Source organism: Phoca vitulina, unplaced genomic scaffold, assembly GCF_004348235.1.
Source record: "Phoca vitulina isolate PV1807 unplaced genomic scaffold, GSC_HSeal_1.0 scaffold53, whole genome shotgun sequence".
Classification (NCBI taxonomy): domain Eukaryota; kingdom Metazoa; phylum Chordata; class Mammalia; order Carnivora; family Phocidae; genus Phoca; species Phoca vitulina.
The window spans coordinates 491,108-512,328 of record NW_022589756.1 but is presented as its reverse complement, the minus strand read 5'-3'; the positions used below and the strand labels follow the sequence as shown (position 1 = coordinate 512,328).

The 21,221-nt window shown below is 47.7% G+C and overlaps 1 protein-coding gene across 2 annotated transcripts in view; it reads left to right on the top strand.

Moving 5' to 3' along the window:
* Nucleotides 1-702: 702 nt before the first annotated feature.
* The window catches only part of LZTS1 (leucine zipper tumor suppressor 1), a 54,963-nt gene continuing 34,444 nt past the window's right edge, over nt 703-21,221 (top strand). For both annotated transcript variants that reach the window (XM_032388998.1, XM_032388997.1), the window contains exon 1: nt 703-908. The gene's annotated coding sequence lies outside the window, so the exon portion shown is untranslated. The remainder of the gene's footprint in view (nt 909-21,221) is intronic.

The window sequence follows — 21,221 nt, the reverse complement described above, 5'->3', positions numbered from 1 at the left end:
GATAGCGTTAAAAAGGTACTGGGTGAGATTTATAGCTATAAACTTGGAACAGGCCTCAGCTTTCACCCGAAACCTAGTCCCCGGGAGGAAGCTGGAAAAGTTTGCTTTTGAAATGTCTTGGGAGTGGGAGTGCCAGTGTTGTGGGCTCGGGTCTATAATCCCAGCTTGGTGAGGCAATGCCCATCAGTAGGCTGCTGGTCCCGTCTTTGAACCCAGAAATCCAGGCTTTTCGCTGGACTTAGGGGTTGCAGAGACAGTGCTGGGGAAAGGAAACTGGTGAGTAAGAAGGGGTGATAAAGAAAGAAAGGAATCCGGGGGGGGGGGGATGGAGAAAGCGAAGGAATTGATAAAGGACACGCGAAGGAATAAGAATGGAGTGCGCGTTAATAAAAGGCAAAAAAGGAAGGGACAAGAACAAGACAGGAACAGTCGGAGAAAGGGAAGGACCGGCGGGTGGAGAGACTCAGACAGGGCCGCCCGGCGGGGTCTGTTGGAAGTGAGAGCGGGGAGATGGGGGACGGCGTTTGGCGGACGCGGAGGAGCCGAGAGGTCTAGAGCAGCCCCAGCTGTCAGCCGGGAACAAAGGCCGCCGAGCGGCAAGTGAGAGGCTGAGAGCCGCGCCCCAGCCAATGAGCGGCGCCGGGGCTGGCCCCGCCCCGCTCCGCCCCGCCCCGCCCCGCCCTCGGCTCCGGGACCCCGCGCGGAGGCCGGCGCGCCGGGAGCTGGCGGGCGGCGGACGCGCGGGGAGGGCGAAAGTTTCTCTGGCCGCCAGGTCCGGCGAGCCAGAGCCGCGAGGTGCGGCGGCGCCGCGGGACCCGCCGGGCCGGCAGCTCTGGGAAGACAGCCGGGAACACACTGCAAAACACTGAAAAAAAATTCCCAAGTCAGTCCGAGGCGCAGGGGGGCAGGTAAGGTGCGGTGGACGAGGGGTCTTCCTCGCTCCTGAGAAGTGCCTGCCGCCGCAGAACCGGCACTCGGGCTCCAGGGGACACTGCGCTCCCCGCGGCGTGCCAGTGCGTCCGTGCGTCCGTCGGTCTTTGTCTGTGGCAGGGTCTGTCTAGGTGTCTTTGTCTCCGCATGTAACTGTCAGGGTCTCTCCCTCTGCCAGGGTGGGTGTTGCTGCTCTGGTCCCAGCCTGGGGAAAGTGATGCTGCGTCTGTCCTTCTGTCTTCGTCTCCGTCTTCTGCAGACTGGTTTTATCTGCTCCAAGCCCTGAATCTGATCTTGATGGACATTAAGTGTTGGGTGACACTGATGTCTGAGATGAGGAAAAGGGGAATGTGAGTGAGCCCGGGGGGGACCCTGGCCCCAGACAGAGGGTCTGACAGCTGGGGTCGGGCCACTGCACTTTGCCGTCTGGAACTTTGGAGATGGGCTGTGTCCGTGCTCACAGGGTGGCAGGGACACTGATGCAGTTAGACGTTTGGAATGTCTCACTGAAGGAATCGGTCACAGGCGCTGAGGTGAATAGAGAGGGGGTTGATGAACGTGGAAAGTGGCCTCCTGGAGTTGTGGGCCAACTAGGATCAGTCCTGGACTTGCCATTCAGCCAAATTAACACACACGCAGTACCACACCTACACATGCACCACATTCACTTCTTTCTCGCACCCACCAGAGGCGCCAGGCCCTGACTCCCTCCCCACCCCTACACACACACACACACACACACACACACACACACACCCTTCAACATGCTGAACTCCAGTTTTCAAAGCATACAACTCAGCAGCAACAGGCATCAAAACACCATAGGCCAGGTGATCTTTCTCCTTCCTGCTCCAAGTGGAAAGGAGTGAACTGTGGAGCAAATGAATGTTCTGCTGGCCCAGGAGTAGGTCAGGCCTAGAAAAGTGTTTGGGACTTTTAGCTTCAGAGCCCTCAGTTCCCCAGGAGCAAAGAATGCTTAGGGATCTGAGCATCTATATTTCCTGGGCCCCTCCTCTCCCATTCCATCCACACCCTCCTGCAACCATCAGCCCTGGTCTTGGGTCTTAGGTGCTGACCAACTAGTGTGGAGGCACTGAGTTCTGGAGAGCTCTTGGCAAGAGCTGTGCCAGGTAAAGGGTCTCCTGCTCTGCTGGAAGTGCAGCCTAACTGCAATCATGCGAGCCGAGGAGTCCAGCCACAGAGAGATGAGCTGTATGCTTGGCAGTTCTTCCAGCACCAGAGACCCTTGAGAAGAGTCTGTGGGTAGGGGCTAGAGAGTGTTTGTAACCTAAGTTCAAATACAATTTTCTGTGGGCATGCTGGGGAAAATACAGGTGCTGAAGTATGTATATATATGTACACACATGAAAATGAATATGAGAGACAGCGTTACAGGCAGGAAGGGTGTCTGTGTTCAAGGGTGGAGAAGAGCAGAGTGTGTGGGTGGAAATCTGTGGGCAGGGGCATACACACTCATCAGGTGTGGTATTTACACCTTATATTTATCCAGTGCCTTTCTTCTGAGGTGCTTTCTGCACATCACAGACGTTATCTCATTTGTTATCTCCTTTATCCTCGCAATGTAACTACCAGGTTGGCATGAAGCATGGTTAATTCTCTGTGTTCTACCAGTGAAGAACTGAGGCACCAGAGGGGCAGGGCTTCCCTGAGGTCCACAGCTAATGGGAGCAAAGTTAGGTTTAGCAAGTGGAAGTCCAAGGGTGAGGTCTCAGCTGAGAAGATGTGTGTGCGGACATTCACTCTCCATGAAGTGAGAAAAAACCCAGGTCAGAGAAAAGAGGTTGTCTCTCAAGAGTGTGTATGTGTGAGCAAGAAGGAGGATGGGGCATTTGAGGTGATTGTTATTTAACATTACAGCCGCCTCTGTGCACCTCACGAAGTAAAACGTGTTTTAACAACTCAGCTTGTGTATTTGTGCGTCTGTAGAGGAGCCGCCTGTCTGTCTGTCTGTCTGTCTGTGTGTGCCCCAGTAGATGTGGGTTGAAGTAGCTGCCACCGAAGGTGTGCCGCCGTGCGGTGTGTGTTGGGAGAGCCAATGCTTTGGGAGTATGTGAGGGAAAGATTTGCCGTGCTGTTTTGAGAAGCCATGTTCCTGCCTGTATGGGCAAAGAGGTGGATGGGTTCCAGCCATATAAAAATGGCTTTCTAATCCTGAAAACTTATTTATATGTCTTTGCACTTATTAAACATTCACTTAATAAACATTCGTTGGGTGCCTACAAAATGCAAAGCTCTGGGCCAGGCAATGAGGCTACAAAGATGAATAAGGTAATGAGGGCAAACCTGTGGTTAATCAGCTTATAGACTGGCATAATGGGTAATATTTAACAACACGTAATACTGTTCACTAAGTACACTATGTGCCCAGTACTCGTTATTCATTATCTCATTTAATTCTCAGCACAGCCCTGCAGGGTGTGTATGATTCTTAGATGAGGAGAGTTAAATAGTGTACTAGGATAAAGAATGGAAGAGCAGGGGTTTGAACGCCACTCAGCTCAGCCCTGGCTCTTTCCGTGTTCTTCTGTTACCTTTGAAAATAGAAATACATGTTTCCTCTCTGTCAACTATTCTTGCCCTGTCCCTCTACCTCCACCTAACAAGCTCCCACTTGTACTTCTAGTTTTAACCATGAGAATCAAGCAATCTTCCCCTCTCCTTTCCCTAAGTCTGGGTTACATGCCTTCTTCTGAGTTCCTACCATCATTCCACACTACCCTGGCATTGACCCACTGGTCCTGAAGAGCCTGCAAAGTTCTTAGAGGCAGTGATGGTGTTGTGAATGCCCAGTTCAGAGTATACTGTTTGGCTACTATGAGTGGGCCTTTAGTAAATGCATGTTTAATAAAGTAATGGGAAGGGGAAGTGCTGTCGGAGACCATTGGCAGGGAGCATTTTCCCAACAGCAGATTTCTGCAGGGACACACTTTGTTGGTGTGACCTCTGGCTTTCCTGCCTCTATTACTGGGTCGTCTCCTTTGGGGCCTCTGCTTAGATAGGGCTCTCCATCTCAGTTCCTGACCAGTTTGGGAACACAAAGAAAACCTAGCCACCACCCACGCTGCCAAACTAGGCACTCTAACTCGGGGTCAGTCAACCAACAAATATATACCAGTGGGAGGTGCCAGATATGATCTAGAATTAAGGTTTTTAAAATCGTGTGCTTGGAACTGCAGGACAGTGGTTCCAGGACAGTGATGAGGTATTCCTAGGGGGTGGCCAACAAAGAAGTATCCAACGGTCTGGGGAATCTTTAGTCTATTTAAGTAGTAGGTCTTTGAGTTTGCTTTTGAATAGATCTTTATGCTGCTGCAGTCTGAAAATCGCTGATCTAAAATAGACACGCTGTTGTTGGGAGTGTGAACTGCAACTATGTTTGGGGAGGTAATCTGGCCATGATTTGCCCAAGGTCACATGGTTACAGTCTGGTGACTCCCTTCCCATGCCCTTTACACCACACCATTATTTCTCATAGCAGGGTTGCCACATGCCTTCTCAGGGGTTTGTGATGATTTTAGCTTCCCTAAAACTGTACTTCACTATTTATTCAAGGTTTCATCCATGCCAGTTGCCAGGGAGGTGGGGGATTTAAAAAAAATGGTTCAATAATGGCTTGAGACTAAAATTTGTGATGAGAATTGAGAAGAGGAACCAGCACACATGAATCTTGACAAGTACATTGAAAACTGGATCATACTAACTTTGAACACAGCAGCTGCTCAGCATGAGCGAGGTGAGCTCAAAGACACCAGGGAAGAGGTGGTCATGAACGAAAAATTGAAGCTAAACCTCAGGAAGGTATAAAAAGAGTAGACATAGCAGCGGCAAGGTCATAGTTCCAAGATGCAAGCTGAGACCTGAGGAGATGAAGCTTTTTCTTCCAAGGGAAACCCAGGTGGGAGCCTGTTTCCTCCTTCCATGCAGCTCAGCAAGACACCCAGACTAGACAGAGCTGGAAAATGAAGGATGGGAAGTAACTCACCTCTAACAACTGCCTCCAGCAAAATGAGTGTGCATATTGGCTCTGGATCCCCTTCTCCAAGGACTTAGAGAAGTGGGTGGAGACGTGTCAAAATCAAGCATGGTTGCATTGGGCTTTGGGCTAGCTGCCAATTGGCAGTGCTGCCTCTGTATCTGCCATCTCCATCCTGCTTCTGTCACTCTCCTGCTTCCTGCCAGACATCAACTTCCACCTAACAATCTATCACCATCTCTAGGCTTCTGGTAATAATAATTTTAATAGCCCTTTTTATTTGTTCAGGACTTTACACTTTAAAAGGGGACATTATTATTGTTGTTGTTGTTGTTGTTGTTGTTGTTAAGTATCATCATCATCATCAACCCTGTGAGAAGATATCTTCCACAATTTGGCATACGAGAAAACTGAATGAGCCTATCAAGGGTGAAGGAGTTCACCCAAGATTTTAAGTGGAATGCTGGAATTCAAACCCAGCTGTCCTGACTCCCAGTCCAGGGCTACAATCACCTAATTGTGAGGCCTCATTAATTAGCAAACAGAAAGTGAGTGTGTGTGTGTATGTTAGCTAAAAGCTAAAATTAATTGTTCTAATCAATCCAGTAGACTGGTGATTTTTCTTCCTAAGTGATAGGCCAAATTGGTGTCTAAACAGATGTGATACAGGTTTTGTCTAGTACCTGGAACAAAGACAGTAAAGAGTTGCCCTATCCAGATCACCCATAGATATGCTTCCATGTCAGTTAATCACTGTGGGAGAAGGTAACTACCTTCAGGATGACTGCTAACACACACACACACACACACACACACACACCAAATTCATTCATTCATCTCTTCCACTGAGACATGCTCTCTTCCTATACCCACACTCACAGTCACATCCTGTAACATGAATCCTCAGACATTCCCAGGTGGCAGGACCTGGAAGATCCACACCTATGTCTGCTTGGGTTGGCCTCTCTGTGGTATGATCTAAAGTGTGCTTGGGCTGCCCCCTTCCTTGATGCCACAGAACCTCAATTTCTGCCATGCCCAGAGCAGTCTTTTGAATTGAAGCTCCCAGGTCACAGCATCCACTAGACAAAGAGGGACCATTCTAGGTGAGACTCTTAGGCTAAGGGGTACCCAAGGACACAGGCCCCTCAAAAGCGTCAAAGTGGAGCTGAGATCAGGGTGAGGGTGGGCATGGCTTTGAAAATCATTTGGTGTTTAAGAATGAACCCTGCCCTGTGCATGAATCCAACTGCAATGCATAGACTGCCAGGTGGCTGAGGCAATACCTGCCTGAGGCACCAGGGCAGGGCTGTGCACTTGGCTCACTGGCCTGTTGGCTTTGGGGGCATCTTCTCTCTCCTTGCTGTTACAAAGCCATTTGCTGCTAAATCACCCTCCTCCTGGCACCCTGGACTGCTAAATTGGTCTCAACTTGCTGTACTTCCACCCACTACCTTAGTCATTATTCGCTGGCAGCATTCAGAGAGTGGGTGTAAAGCAGCTGAACATTATATTCCTGCTGAAGAGAGAATTGAGTATAGGCATGCAAGGGAAGGAGGTAAGAGAAAGCTAAGGAGGCAGGGAAACAAAGCTTGGGTTTGCCAGCACCTTTCCCCGGTAACTCCAAAAACTCTGGACAGTTGGGTGGTGGGCAATAGGTGAGTGTGTCCTGGCTCAATAGGAGGAGACACAGGATTCTAGGGTGAAAGAGGTGTACTCACTACTGAGGGGCTGTACCTGCCTGGTCTGGAGGGAAGAAAGGGCATCAGCTGTGGGGAGAGAAAGACCCCCCCCATCAGCTCCCTGTTCCTTAAATTCTGCAACATGTACTATCACACGCATTGAGCATCTGTTCCCATATATTAGTATTTAGCTTCTCTATCCTTCCTCCCTGCCTAGATTATAAATCCCTCGAAAGGAAAATGTGTCATGTCTCAGGTGTATAGCTCCAGGCTCTGGACAGAGTCAGGGCTCAACCCCCAATGGCTGAGGGTAATGGTGATGAGGCCTATGGTGGCCCTTCCCTCTCAGCCATTTCAGATCTCCCTGTGCTGCCCAAGGGCCACAGAGTTTGGGAACCCAGAGAGGCAAGAGGAGAAAGAATAACAGGGGAAGTTTCAAGGCTGGGTCTACTATCTCAGTGAGAAGCTTCAGGGAGGGAAAGGGTTATACCACACAGGGACAGACCAGCTAGGGAAGTAGAAACTTGGAGACTTTCTGTCCTTGTGCAGAGGCTCCATATGATCACCAGCCAACAGATGGGGCACTCTTTGTCAGCTCATCCAGCACCCAGGATTGCACTGGGGCTGGGAGGAGGTGGAGAACAGAGTTAGTTCTCATGTCAGACAGCGGAGACAGCATCAGGCAGAACAGAGTGACCTTGACAGGAGGTTCTCTGAGTCACTGATAACATTTGTTTGGTCTCCCAAGGAGGGGGAACACAGCACCAACACAAGCTGGCCTGGAACCTGATGAATCCCCCAACCCAGGTTCCTTCCCTTTCACCCTCTTCTCAAGGAAGATAATGAGAAAGCCCTGAGAATAGAAGCCACCACACAACTAGGGAGGCAGGGACAATGGGGAGTTCGCAGGGCATGTCAAGGGATAGAAGTCTGGGGGAATGAGCCCTGAGATTGCTCTTGACCTGCCAACTGCTAAGAGGCAGTCTGACCAGTGTGTGGGGAGGATGCCTGGGCTGGGTCTGCCCTGGCCACCTCAGCAGCAAGGTCAGGGACAGCATGGTTTCAGAAGGACACTAACCACTCAGAGCACCTCCCTTATTTATTGAAACCTTCAGACATTCCAGCTTTAACTTTCTTCTTCTCCTTCCCATTGAAGGGCATCTCAACAGTACACACACGACGGAGGCTGGGAAGGATTAGAATGTGCGCACATCTTGAGGAGACAGCCTTCCCCAGCCCCAATGTCTGAGTGGCGCCAGCAGGCAAACTGAACTGCAGGCAGGTGGGGAAAGTGAGAGCCACCAGGCAAAGCCCCAACCTCCACCTGCACTAAAAAGGCAGTGCTCCACTGAAGGGAGTGGCCTGTGCTCCTCCCCTCCATGGGCCTGCAGCTGCCCTGGTCAGAGGCACTGCACTAGCAGGGAGTGGGTATGCGCAGGATGCTTGGTCTTTCCTGAGACATTTCCTCATCTACCAGGAGCACCAGGCTTTCAGCTTCCCCAGGATGTAAAAACTTCTCTCTTGACTGGAGTTACTTCTATGCTAGAGCTACAGACAGGACCTCCAAGCCCAAGGTTCCAAGATTTATCAGGAAACTAAGGAGCCTGTGTTGACGAAATGTCCAGTACTCTGCATAGAAACACAAAATCTCAGACTTGAAAGGACCCTTAAATTCTATTCTAGGCACCCCTCCCACTCCCCGCAAAACCCTTCTTCTCCAAGTTGTTGTCTTTGCTCACCTTGAAGAACTCCTGCTCTGGACCCCTAGAACCCATTTCTTTTTATTTTAGTTACGTTCTTTTAAAGCCAGAGAATGCTAGGTTCATATCAAGCTCTCTACCAGATCGTAAGAGGAGCAAAAAATGAGACACACTGTTCCAGACAGGCTTGGTACTGGGGGAGACAACAGATGCATTAGAAAATATCACTCTACAGAGAGGAATCAGTTTAAAAAGTCTTCATGGAAGATATAGAACTTGGGAAGCACCCCATGGTCTGGGCGTGATTTTAAGAGATGTAGGGGGGGTGGGTGGCAAAGATAGGGGACAATGGGTGGTGGGAACAAAAGCAAGTTGAATCAGATTGAGAAAGGCCTTGTGCACCCCTTGGGAGTTTGCTTGTTATTTGGTAGGCAGTGGGAGGTGACTGACGTGATAGGTAGAAGAGTGGCTTATAATAGACCTTGGTTTTAGGAAGTTAATCTAGCAATGGAGAATAGAATAGATTTGAGGGTGGAGAGGCTTCTTTCTAGAAATATGATTATTAGAATGACTTTCTATTCTCCTTCCTATCTCCTGGTTGTTAGCACATGTTCCCAGAGATCTCACTCAGCCTGGAAACATAGGGTAGCCAAAGCATCAAGGAGAGGAAAGCTCCTAGTCTAACATCAAAGGTCAGGTGTCAATGTGTCTAGAAACTTATTTATAATAGGATACATGGATAACACCTTGCTTTGCACCGCTTTGGACATGGACAGAATCACAGGGGGCCTTTTTTTTTTTTTTTGAACAGGTGAAGACATGGAGGCCCAGACTGGGGAGGAACTTGCTCAGGGTCCCACAGCTCGTCAGTGGCAGAACCGGGACTGGTGCTCCCACTTTAGATTCTTTACACTGCTATTTGTGGACAAAGACAAAAGGGCCAGTAGAATTCCTCAGATCCTCAAACCTTTAGTGTTAGCCAGGGTTGCCCAAGAGGACGTATGAGAACTTGTCAATAATGGGATGTTTTCAGTCTTTTTGGATTTCTCCCCACAAGTCAAGGGAGTCCCTGGTGACAGCTGATACTCAGCCTCCATTTTTCTATCCTTATTTCTCTGGGGTCTTCAGATGTTTGATTTCCTTCCTTTCCTCTGCCTTTTCCTTTGTTCTAAGAGTTCTGAGAAGCTCCCATCTAATGTGACAGTGAAGGTTTACTATGCCAGTCACAGTTGTGACCAGTTGTCACTTTTCCAAAATGAAAATCAAGTTTGCTGTCTCTGTCTCATATGTGCCCAATTTAAACCAAACCTGAACAAAATGGGAAGGTTGTGGGTGCCAGTGAGCTATGCTAACCACCCAGAGAGTTGATGCCACATTGGGAAAGATTCCCAGCCAGAAGGCAGGTGTGCTCCCCAGTGCCAGGAGAGGCGGGGCCGGTCAAGCAGGGACCTCCTTTGATCTCAGAAGAACAGGGTGCCAGGGGTCCTCCTGCCCACAGGACCTGTGAAGATCTTAGAACATCACTCCCCATCTTCCTCTCCCTGCCCAGGAGCTTCCCTTGTGTTTGCTAAAAACCAGACTAGCCAAGGGCAGGACCATGGCAGTGTCCTGTGACATCTTCAGAGAGGTGACTAGCTCCTGGAGACAGGGCTTTGCTCACGAGACATTTCAGCTCATGCCATGCTCCCTTAGTCTCCCAGAGAAGTTCATCTTCACCTGGACAGCAACCCACAGCCCTGGTAGAGAGAGCAGGCAAGCCGTAAAGGTGAGGCTTGGGCTTTTTCATGCTTGTCAACCCTTCCAGGCAAATTTGGGAGTGGAGAGCAGAAAGAACATGGTTTTTGGCATCAGATGGATCAGTGTTTGGCTCTGCTGCCTAATAGCTGTATGACATCAGGCAAGTCACTTAGCCTCTCTGAGCCTCTCTGAGCTTCAGTTTTCTCATTTTCTATATTATGTCCCAGGGAGAATTTTTATGAAAATTACGTGACCCAATATAAGTAAAGGCCTGTGAAACGTAATAGGAGCTCTATTTTCATGTTTCATCCCCTTCCCATCAGCTCCAGGGGAAGGAAAGCAGGCCTGAGACTGAGATGTCTGTGTGGGAGGTTCGTGAGACCTTGGTGTAGGACATGTTCAGGGGAGCAGGGAGGGGAAACTTTAGGGTCAGGACAGCTACTCTCTTACCTGCTTACTCTGGCAGAGGGAGACAGTTGTAACTAAAAACAACATGGGAGGGAAACACTTCCACCTTTGCCGCTCTGGATCTCCATCTACCGTGTCAATTTGAAGAAAGTAAATTGAATGATGGAATTATGTAGAACAGATGAGTGTGGCATCATTGAATGTCCTGAGGTAGAGACTCGGTGTTGAAAGTAGGTCTCGTGCTCACATTGGCTTACACCAAATGTGTGGAGGACAGGAGGCAGGAGAGGGAAGGGCTCAGAGACCCTGTGGATCTGCTGGGTTTTCCCTCCACCCTCAGGAAGACCCCACAACGCCATCTGGAACACGTGTGGAACGGAGTTAGGGGAGGAAGATTTCTCCCCAGAGTGAGCGTCTGGATACAAGGGGTTTATATTGTGCCTCTTTCTTTTTTTTCCTCCTGCCTCTTGCTTCAAAGCCAATGCCTTTCCCATCTGGATCATTTTCTGGATTATGTAGCACATAAGGTCAGGAAAAGGGGAGAAAGAAAAACAAATAAATTGAAATTTCTCTCTGCATTTAGTTTATGAGACATGCACAGATGCAAGAAGGCCCAGGTCTGGGTGAGTCCCACATAGGAGAATGAAGAAGGCTGAAGAGTCTACTTCTGCCTTGGGAAATTAGAGGAACATTATTCTGCCTAAATGACATTAAACAATATGGGGCCGGGCAGCCTGGGTGGACCGGGGAGAAGCTGCTCCTGTCTTGACACACATTCTATACCAGGGACCCATATATGAATCCCCCCATGTGAAATGAGCAGTTTGGCATTTAATGCACCTTCCACCTGCCTTCTCACCTCCCTCTGTGCTCTGGTTTTTCGGGTTTTTTTGTTTGTTTGTTTGTTTTTCTTTTTTTTAATGGAGGAAACTTCTCCACTTTAACGGCATGGCCTAGAGAGTTGAGGTGATTTCTTCCATAGCACACAGCACACAGCTGTTAGGTCTCTGATCTGACATTAGAACCTGCATCTTCAGAGTCCAGCAATTTCTCCATTCTAGCATGTTGTGGGTATCTGCTGGGGAGAAGACAGTGCCTCCAGCAACATGAGGCTCTCATGGCTTTTAGGAACATCTGGGAGAGGGGATGTTAGCTCAGTTTCAGGGCTGTCTGATTCTAGGGTCAGGACAGCTTGAAGAGACCTTAAAGAGCTGTCCAGGAACAAAGGCAGCCATGGGACCTCCCTCCAGCAGCCTCTGCCCTCCTCCGTTAGGCAATGGTGGGAACCTCCAGCCTGCAGAGAAAGACAGAGTTCAAAGAACTGCCCTCTGCACAGTCTCTGGGCAGTAACTATAAACTCCCACTTGACTGCACTTCATGGATTCAGAGGCTGATGAGAGATGTGGAACCTGTTAGAGAAACACAGGGTAGCCTGGAATTAGGCCTTACTTTCATCAGCGTAAAGTGGTTTCAGGGAAGCCTGCCAAGGGTCAAAAATTATGGTGCTATGTTTGAGGTCCCTGCTTAAGATGCCTCCACCCGTATGGCCCTAGAGAGGTGTGTCCCAGGACAGGAAAATAGGATGAAGGGATGAACACAAACCAAGAGCTCCTCTCTTGTTTCTTCCCTCCTCATACCTTTTCTGTCAGCAACTGCGAACCCCGCTCCATTGCCCGGCCCTGGAGCAGCTCAGGAATGGGGACAGGGAGGCAGGTGGGGTTTCTGGGATCTGGTCTAATTGCAGCACTGTCTCCCTGCCTTGCCCAGACCTGTGCTGGCTGCACAGCCCTTCCAAGGACACGTCTGCAGGGGCGCAGTGGTGGGAGGACCTCAGGGATCAGCCACTTCTCCCGTGGACCAGAAACGGCTTTTAGGGTCTCAGTCTTTGCAGACAAATATGTTTCCACATTGAATCATAAGAGGGTGCCAGCAGAAGGTGGAGTCTGGTTTCTAAGACTGATGCCTGTGAAGCTTTCTCTTGCCTGAATACCACAGGGTGTTCCGTATGTACCAGATCCAGTGCAAGACCAGGCATTGCTTGGTGCAAACCAGCCCCTGTGCTGCTTCACATTTACTCACCCTGCTCCAAGCCACTGAGTTGACATGATCCCTTGGATTCCCCCAGTCTGTCCTCCCCTTGCCTTTCCATGGACGCAGGTGAAAAGGATTTCCCGCAGGGTCTCCTGTTTAGTTTCCTCAAGGAGGGGTGGCAGAACATGTGGGATGAACAGGAGCGGCAAGAGACGGGAGCAGGCCCACATCACAGGCCTCAGCCCAAGAGGACTTTAGGGCCAGAGACCCACAGAAATGCCTCTGGGGAAGACAGAGGTGTCTGATCTCATCTACACCCTGGGGCTGGCCTGCTGTTAGCTGGCTGTGACTCAGAGCACATGCAGGGGGAAAGAGGAGATGTCTCTAGCTAAAAACACCCCATCCTGTAGCCCTCTAAAGGATGGGGGCTGCTGGCTTAAGGGGCTGGTACTGCTCCCCAGTATTCGTACCTGTGCTGCTGCCTATCTGAATGTACTGAGTTCTGCTGGGCACGGCTCTGTGCTAGGCCCCATGCGTACTTGGCGTCCTCAGAGAGTATACTATTTATTTGTTAGATTGGTGATTTCTAAGCACTTTAAGAGCAATTCCTACAAAAAACGAATAGGTGATTACTCATATTTTTAAAAAGTCTATCTCTAAAGGCCCCAAATGGAAATGTCCCCAGTTCTTTAGATAATGAAAGGAAAGGAGTAGAGCCCAGAGACCAGCAAAGTTGGAGAAAAATATATCAAGATTAGAGCCCAGAAATGCTTTGAGTCACTAAGTTCCGTATGTTATAAAACAAAAACAAAGATAAAACCTAGCTGCCATGTACTAAGCTCTTAATTTTATCCCAGTTCCTTTACAAATAAAACTCCACCTAATACATACCAGAACCTTGTGAGGTATGTACTACTGTTAGCTCCAGTTTACAGATAGGAACGGAGGCTTGGAGAGGCCACAGTGGTGGCCCAAGACTAGGAGTGCAAAGGCCTAAAAAGGATTACCAACTGAAGCCAGAGTGCAGGGGGAGGTGATGGAGGGGTGGGGGTCATGGGACAGAGTTAGGGTGAGGTCTGGGAGGAGCAGGCAAGCCTGTGGGGAGAGGGTTGGGCAATGGGGCAGGGGGATCCCTGGCTGGTGGTGAGGTCTGTGGAGCACCTGATGCCCCTAGAGGTAAACAGATGGTGTGTATGGCTAGAGCACTGTGGACCGCAGCCTGGGTTCAAAGCCAGGCATTGTTCCTTGCGAGATATAAAACCTGAGACCTCATTTGCTGCATCTGTTGTATGAGAATAATAATAGTGTCCCCCCTCAATGTTGAGGTGCAGCTTGCTTCAGATCATGTATGTGTAGTCCTTCATCCAAACCTAAGGAAACATTCAGCAGATGGGAGCTTAGGAGGAGCTCTATCCCCCAGATTGACATCCAAGGGGATTGGACTCTGCTATTTCAGCTCGGGTGTCTACCTCTGGCCAGAGGCAATAGGAAGGTAAATTGGTAAACTGTCTCCCCACAGCCTTTCCTAGGCAGTGGTGACCCCCTTCTTGAGCCATGGGAGGCTGGCCCTCAGCCTTTCTGAGGGGGCTTCTGACAGCATCCAGGTCCTGCTTCTTGAGGTGGAGACTGAAAAATCCCCCAGCTGTGTGGGGGAGGGAGCTCTGCCCAGGGATCTGCCAGCAGGGACAGTTTCACTCCCTCTTCTCTGCAGGAGGAGAAAAAAGCTTCGAGGCTGAAACAGAAGTGGAAGAGTGTGTGTCCCCCAAGCCCTGGGGACAGAGAGAGGTGGGAGCTAAGCCACACCAGTCTGGTTCCCCCCTCATCCCTGAGGATCTTTCCAGGAGTAGCTGAGTGGAGGAAACCCCACCCTTCTGGGTGGTGGCCCAGCGCAGGTGGCCTGAGAGAGACGAGGGCACCAGAGCAACAATCCCAGTCCACATCTGCAGCACATTCTGGGAGCACCGCTGAAGCCACTTGGCTGAAACCACCCTGCCATCCCCATCCTAAAGTTAGCACCACTCTGCCAAGTAGGGGGACAGAGTCAAAGAACCAGGCAAACTCAGGAACACTCTGTAGAGCCAAGAAGGAAAAGAGAGTAGAAGGGAGGGAGGGAGAGGAAAAAGGTGGGTGGGCAAGTTTGTTGATTTAGCTTCTGGCCTTCTTTCTACTGAGTGTCTTAACTTGAGCTGCTATAACAAAATACCATAGACCAGGTAGCTTGAATAATAAACACTCATTTCTCACAGTTCTTGGGGCTGGGAAGTCTAAGATCAAGGTGCTAGAAGACTTGGTGTCTGGTGAGAGGCCACTTCCTGGCTTGCAGACAGCTGCCTTCTTGCTGTGTCTTCATGTGGTGGAGAAAGAGGGTTCTGGTCTCTTACTCTTCTTATAAGGACACTAATCCCATTATGGGTGCCCTACACTTAACGCCTCATCTAAACCCAATTGCCTCCCAAAGGCCCCACCTCCAAATACCATCACATTGGGGGTTGGGGCTTCAGCATATGAATTTGGAGGGACAAAAACTTCCAGTCTATAGCACTGAGCATCTGTTGGGTTACCATGTCCAGCAGTGTGCAGGCCTCAAAGGGAGTATAAGGCAGGTAGGATTCAGTGTCTCTGCTTCTGAAGGCACAAAGCCCCAGTGAGGAAGTGGATGTAAAGTCAGGAGATGTGTTAAGGAAGGCACACAGGATGGGTTTCAATACTCTCTGCCGCTCATCCCTATCTGACATTGGACCAGTTCTTTGTTCCTGCTGGGCCTCCTTAGTCATTGGCAAATTGGGAGAAAGAATCACTTCCTGCCTGGGTCATTGTGAGAATTTTTTTAAGTGAAAATCTTACTCAAGTATATAATATACATACAGAAATGTGCACAAAACATGGATGAACAAACTGATGAATTTTCAAAAAATTTTTATGTAAGTAGAACCCAAGGCAAAAGATAGAGCATTAAAAGTATCCTCTGAAGCCCCTCTGGTCCCCCTACCCTCTGTAATTCTGTCCTTCATCCTGACACCATATCTTTGCCCCCTTTATCAACATCTGATTAATAGGACCATATAGCATGCATCTTTTTGTGAGAGACTGGGCTATGCTACTCTGTGTAAGAGTAGCTCCATGGATCTCATTGCCCCGTAATGTTCTATGGTATGAATACACCGTGCCTCATTTACATTTATTTTACTGTGGATAGGACTTACGTTTCCAGGCATTTCCACTTTGGGACCCTTACACATAATGCTGCTAGGTCTTTTAGTAAACACATGGGAACATTTCTACTGGGTGTGCACCTAGGAGTGAACTGCTGGGTCATAAGGCGTGTATATATCCAACTTGAGTAGATACTGCCATTTTCCTAGTGTGGATGAGCATATCTGCTCAGAGGATGCTTCACATCTTTAACCAGCACTTGGTTATCTGGCTTTTTCATTTTGTCATTGCTGTGGTTGTATTTAATTATGGTTTTAATATGCATTTCCCTGGGCGCCTGGGTGGCTCAGTTGGTTAATATGCATTTCCCTGATGACCAATCGTCGTGAATACCTGTTTATACATTTTGGCCATTTGCATATTTTATTTTATGACGTGACTAATTAAAATCTTTTGTTCATTTTTAATTTGGTTTCTGCCTTTTTATTAGAGATTTACAAAAGTTCTTTTTTGTATTCTGTTGAGAGTCCTTTGTCAGATATGTATATTATAAGTATCTTCTTCCACTCTCTGGCTTGTCTTTTCTCTCTCAATGGAGACCTTTGATGAAGAGAAATTCTTAATTGATCAGTATTTTTCCTTTATGATTAGTGTTTTTTAGGTCCTGGTTAAGAAATTTCTGTCTACTCAAGGCCAAGAAATTGTTCTCCTTTGTTTTCTTCTAGATAGAAGCTTTAGCATTTTACCTTTTGCATTAATATCTGTAATTCATCAGAAATTCATCAGAAATTATTTGTATGTAGTATGAAGTAGGAGTCAAGATAACTTTATTATAAATGGATACCAGTGGACCCAGCAGCAATTAATAAAAATAGCTTTTATTTTCTCACGGCTCTGCACTGTCCCCTTTGTCACAAATCAAGTGACTGTGTGTGGGACTGTTTCTGGACTCTATTCTGTTCTATTGGTCAGTCTACCTACCTTTATGTCAATACCACATTGTCTTAATTATTGCTACTTCATATGTCTTGAAATCTGGTAACATATACCCTCCAGCTTTGTTTTTTTTCAGGAGGTTTTGTTTATTCTTGGACCTTTGAGTGTCAGTGTATAAGCTGCTGGGATTTTGATTGGTAATGTATTGACTCTATAGATTGATTTGGAGACAATTCAAATCTTTAGAATATTGAGTCTTCTAATCCATGAACCTGACATATGTCTGCATTTGTTTAGATTTTCTTTATCACACTTTACTTTAAATAATAATTTTATGTAATATATAATTATATAATTTAATAAAATAATTTAAATAACAATTTAAATAATTTAAATAATACTTTCCAGTTTTCAATGTAGAGACCATGTGTAACTTATTTTTTAAATGTACATTTTTAAATAGTATGTTTTTAAAATTTCTTTTTCTGTTTATTTGTTGCTAGTATATAGAAGTGCAATTGGTTTTTGTATACTGACATTGTATCCAGAGACTTTGCTGAATTTATTGCAAGGATTAAATGAGATAATGGGTAAACCCTAGGCATATTTGTTGGTGGGGTTCACTAATTCTCATCTGTGTGCAGAGGAACTGAGGCAGGTCAGGGACTCAGTACAAAGGGTGTGGGTGGTGAAGGAAAACATCAGAATAGGAAGGTCATTGAGCTCTGGAGGGAATGATTTGCCTGGTTAATTACACGAGGGAAAATCCCTACGGAGAGAAACAATAGGAGAACAAGAAAACCATCTGGAATGAACTTTGAGAGAGATCCAAGAGATCTGAATGGATTCTAATGTTGGTGCTGCACTTTATAGTTTGTAAAGCCCTTCCGCATCGCTGTGTCATTGAGTCTCACTGCACACCTATGAAATCACCACATGTGAGGTCCTTATGCCATTTTCAGAGATAAGGAAAGGGGCTCAGAGAGTTAAGGGGCTTGTCCAAGTTCCCTCCCTGAGGAAGTATTGGTAAGATAGGTTTCAAGCACACAACTTTTGATTTTATTACTTAGTGGGGAGATTTTCTTTTCTTTCTTTTTTTTTTTTTGCATTTCACTTTACTTCTTTTGTTTTTTTTATTATCATTATGTTATGTTAATCACCATACATTACATCATTAGTTTTTGATGTAGTGTTCCATGATTCATTGTTTGCATATAACACCCAGTGCTCCATGCAGAACGTGCCCTCTTTAATACCCATCACCAGGCTAACCCATCCCCCTCCCCCTCCCCTCTAGAACCCTCAGTTTGTTTCTCAGAGTCCATAGTCTCTCATGGTTCGTCTCCAGTGGGGAGATTTTCTAACATTATCAGTAGCCTTGGTTCTGATGAGCTAGGCCATGGGAGCAGGAAAAGGTTATCAGGAACATAAATGAGGCAAGTGTTGAAATCTGATGTTTAGAAGACCTTTGTGCAGAATGGGTTAGTGGGAAGAGGAGGCAGGCCATCTTGAAGGTTGTCACCACATGTTAGGCATGAGATGCCTCCTCAGGGAGGGAACGGAGAGGAAATGCAGAGGAAGGACCCACAGTGGGCCAGGTACCCACTGGGTCAGGTCACAGCTCCCCATGAACAACACATACAAGTGAGGAATGCTCCTTTGGGACTTTTGGATCTCAACTCCCCACTTAAAAAAGAGAGAAACATGGCTTGTGTCATGATTAAAACCAAAACCAAATCAAAACAATGAACTCTTTTTTCCTCACCTGTTCTGCTAGACCCCCTCTGCCAGCTCCTAGTACACACTGACCTTGGTAACCTTCAGGGAACAGCTCTACTCCAGCCCCCCAGAGGTGGCCCACCTTGGGCTGTCTTCATACTGGGAGCTCAGACCTTTCAGCCAGTGACTCCCTTTCAAATGGCTTTGGTGCAGCCTGCTCTCCCTGAGCGTGAGGCTGAACTTGGTGGTGGGTGTGCACAATAATTCTTTCTCTCTTCTCAAAGCATGTTTAGTTGCTGATCTCACCAGAGCTTCTCAAAGTGTCTGAATTGGAAAGAGCAGTTGCAGTGCTGCCCAAAAGCAGATGATCAAGGGGAGCCCCAGAGAGAATGACTCACCCAAGACCACACAACCAGTCAGTTACCCAGAGGAGCAATTCAAAGCCCTAGTCCATTTTCCTTTCTATTCCATCTCTTAAAAAAAAAAAAAAAAAAAAAGTGAGTTGAGGTGTCTATAGCTTGGACAACTCTGAAATTCCTTACATTGGGTCCGTTTTGCCTCTCACAGAAGCCAGTTGTGGACTTGGAAGATTTCCATGTTTCCTAGGCCTGACTGAAATACTACCTCTGGAGACTTTCCTTCCTCTGTCTTCCCACCCCAGTAGAGAAGCCTAGAGCTGGGCAGGCAGAATGTGGCAGCTGCAAAGACCAGATGCACTGAGGGCAAGGTGGGCAGGAAAGCTATCCTCTGGGGTCTACATTTACAGCCAGCTTCCTCTGAGTCCTTCCTTCCTGTGCCCCAGCCCAATTAGTTCTCAGCAGTATCTTCCACATCCTCTCCTTGCTGGTACAAGCTGCTTCTCTACATAAGCCATATCCCTCATCTGGAATGGGTCATATATCTGCCCCGAACAACTGGGTGGGGAGGAGGAATTGAAACACAAATGGGCGACCTGCTTACAAAAGGCTCTCTGTCAAAACTACTGACTCCATGTGTCTCTGGGCGTCCAGCTACACCACCCCTTTACCCTGAGACACTTCCAAGACACACCTGAATATCCAAGAAATGTCTCCTCTGAGGCCATGAACACACTGGAGAGATCCCTGGGCTTAGACATCTTCTATCGAGCTTCCTTTCTAGAGCCATCCCCACTCCACCCAAATTTTGAGGCCCCAGGGACACTCCATGGTAGGTGAAGATGGAAAGGAAACTGCCAAATTCTACCTAAAATATCTGATGGTACTAATATTTATTGAGTACTTATTATATGCTAGATGCTGTCAGATGCTTTACATATGCTATCACATTATCTAATCTTTAGAATAATCCCAAGGTGTTCATCAGTGGTTTTCAACTGGGAATGATTTTACCCCCCAGGGAACATTAAGCAATGTCTATGACATTTTTAATTGTCACAACTGGGCAGGGAAGGGGGGCAGAGAGTGGGTATAATTGGCATATATATATACACATACACACACACACATACATAGCCTCTTATAATAAAGAATTATCTAGTCCAATCTGTCAATAACACCAAGGCTGAGAAACCCAACTGCAACTTACAAATGCAAAAAGAAAATCTGGGGTCAAAGTAGTGAAGTAGCTTCCCCAAGGCTCTTAGAGGTAGTTAGTGGCTGAGCCTCTGCTGCAGTCCATATCTATCTGTTCTTTTAGTTACAAAATGCTCCCTTTCCAGAGCAATGGCCCACCAGGTCCTGTCTATCCTGGGAAGGAACAAATGTCATTGTCTCTGACTAGGCCAGCAATTTGCATTTGCCTGACCAGAAGCCCAGTGAGCTCAGGGAGCAGTGGCTAAGGTGCAGACTTTTCCCCCAGGGTGCTCTAGGGGGTTACAGAGGTATGAGCCTCTGCCTCTTCCCTCTAGAAATCCGGGATCTCATCAGAGTAGGTATGATAGGTGCACATGCAGAGACCTTTTGAGCGCCAGCTGAGGGTACTGCCAAGAAGCTCATGGGAATCAGAAGGACTGTGGGCCCTGGTGGGGATCAGGGAATGTCTCCTTCATGGAAGGGCAGGGCTAGAGTAGGTACTAGAAGGCCTGGTAGTGGGGTTTCAGTACTAAGGGGAGAACTGGGATCCTACACCAGGGAGAAATGAGCCTGCTCTGGGGCCAGGCTGGAGGGGGTACTGTATTGTGGTGGGTAGGCAATAGACCATAACAAAGCACCACCATTCCACTGACTCTCTTCTCTTGTGTCTCTTACTTCATGATCTTACTTTTGCTATGCTTCCTCTAATGACTTTCTTCATAGTCCTAACAACCATCTTATTAACCATTAGTTTAAAAAATGTTGAAAAGACACCGTTTTTGTTGAGCTGCTGAGGTAGAATAACTGTTTTCCATGCCACTGCAACCACCTGGCCCCTAAGCAGTGACTAGAGAGAATATATAAGCAAAGCGTGAGCTAAAAATCATAGGAGCAGACCTGGTTGGTAGGAGTAGAATTCAATTCAAGGAGGACATAGCCCATAAGCCTGCTGGAAGGTACTTGAGAGCCGTCTTCTGGAGAACCTTGAATAACAGGCTAATGGCTAAGAGGAAGGCAGAGACTGAATCTCTAGAACTAGCTGGCTCTGGGGAGAATGGGGGCAGGGGAAGGGCTGAGGATTAGTATCTTGGAGTGATGTAGCTGATGGTGTTTTAGTGAAAGATGCTGCCAGGAACACCCCCACCACTTCCTCCCTGCCTGCTCTGCAGAGGTCGCCAGTTCTCCTGATACTTCTTGAAATAACATTAGCGCGATAGACTCCCCAGCTAATAGAGGGGGAGGGCAGTCCCACATTCAGGCAGTGCTGCTCTTTATTTCAAGTGTCCTCTCTGTTAATGGGACGTGGGGTCTGAACACATGTGCACGCGTCTCTGTGCATGTGGCAGCAGGAGGAATAATCCCAGTGAATGTCAATGAA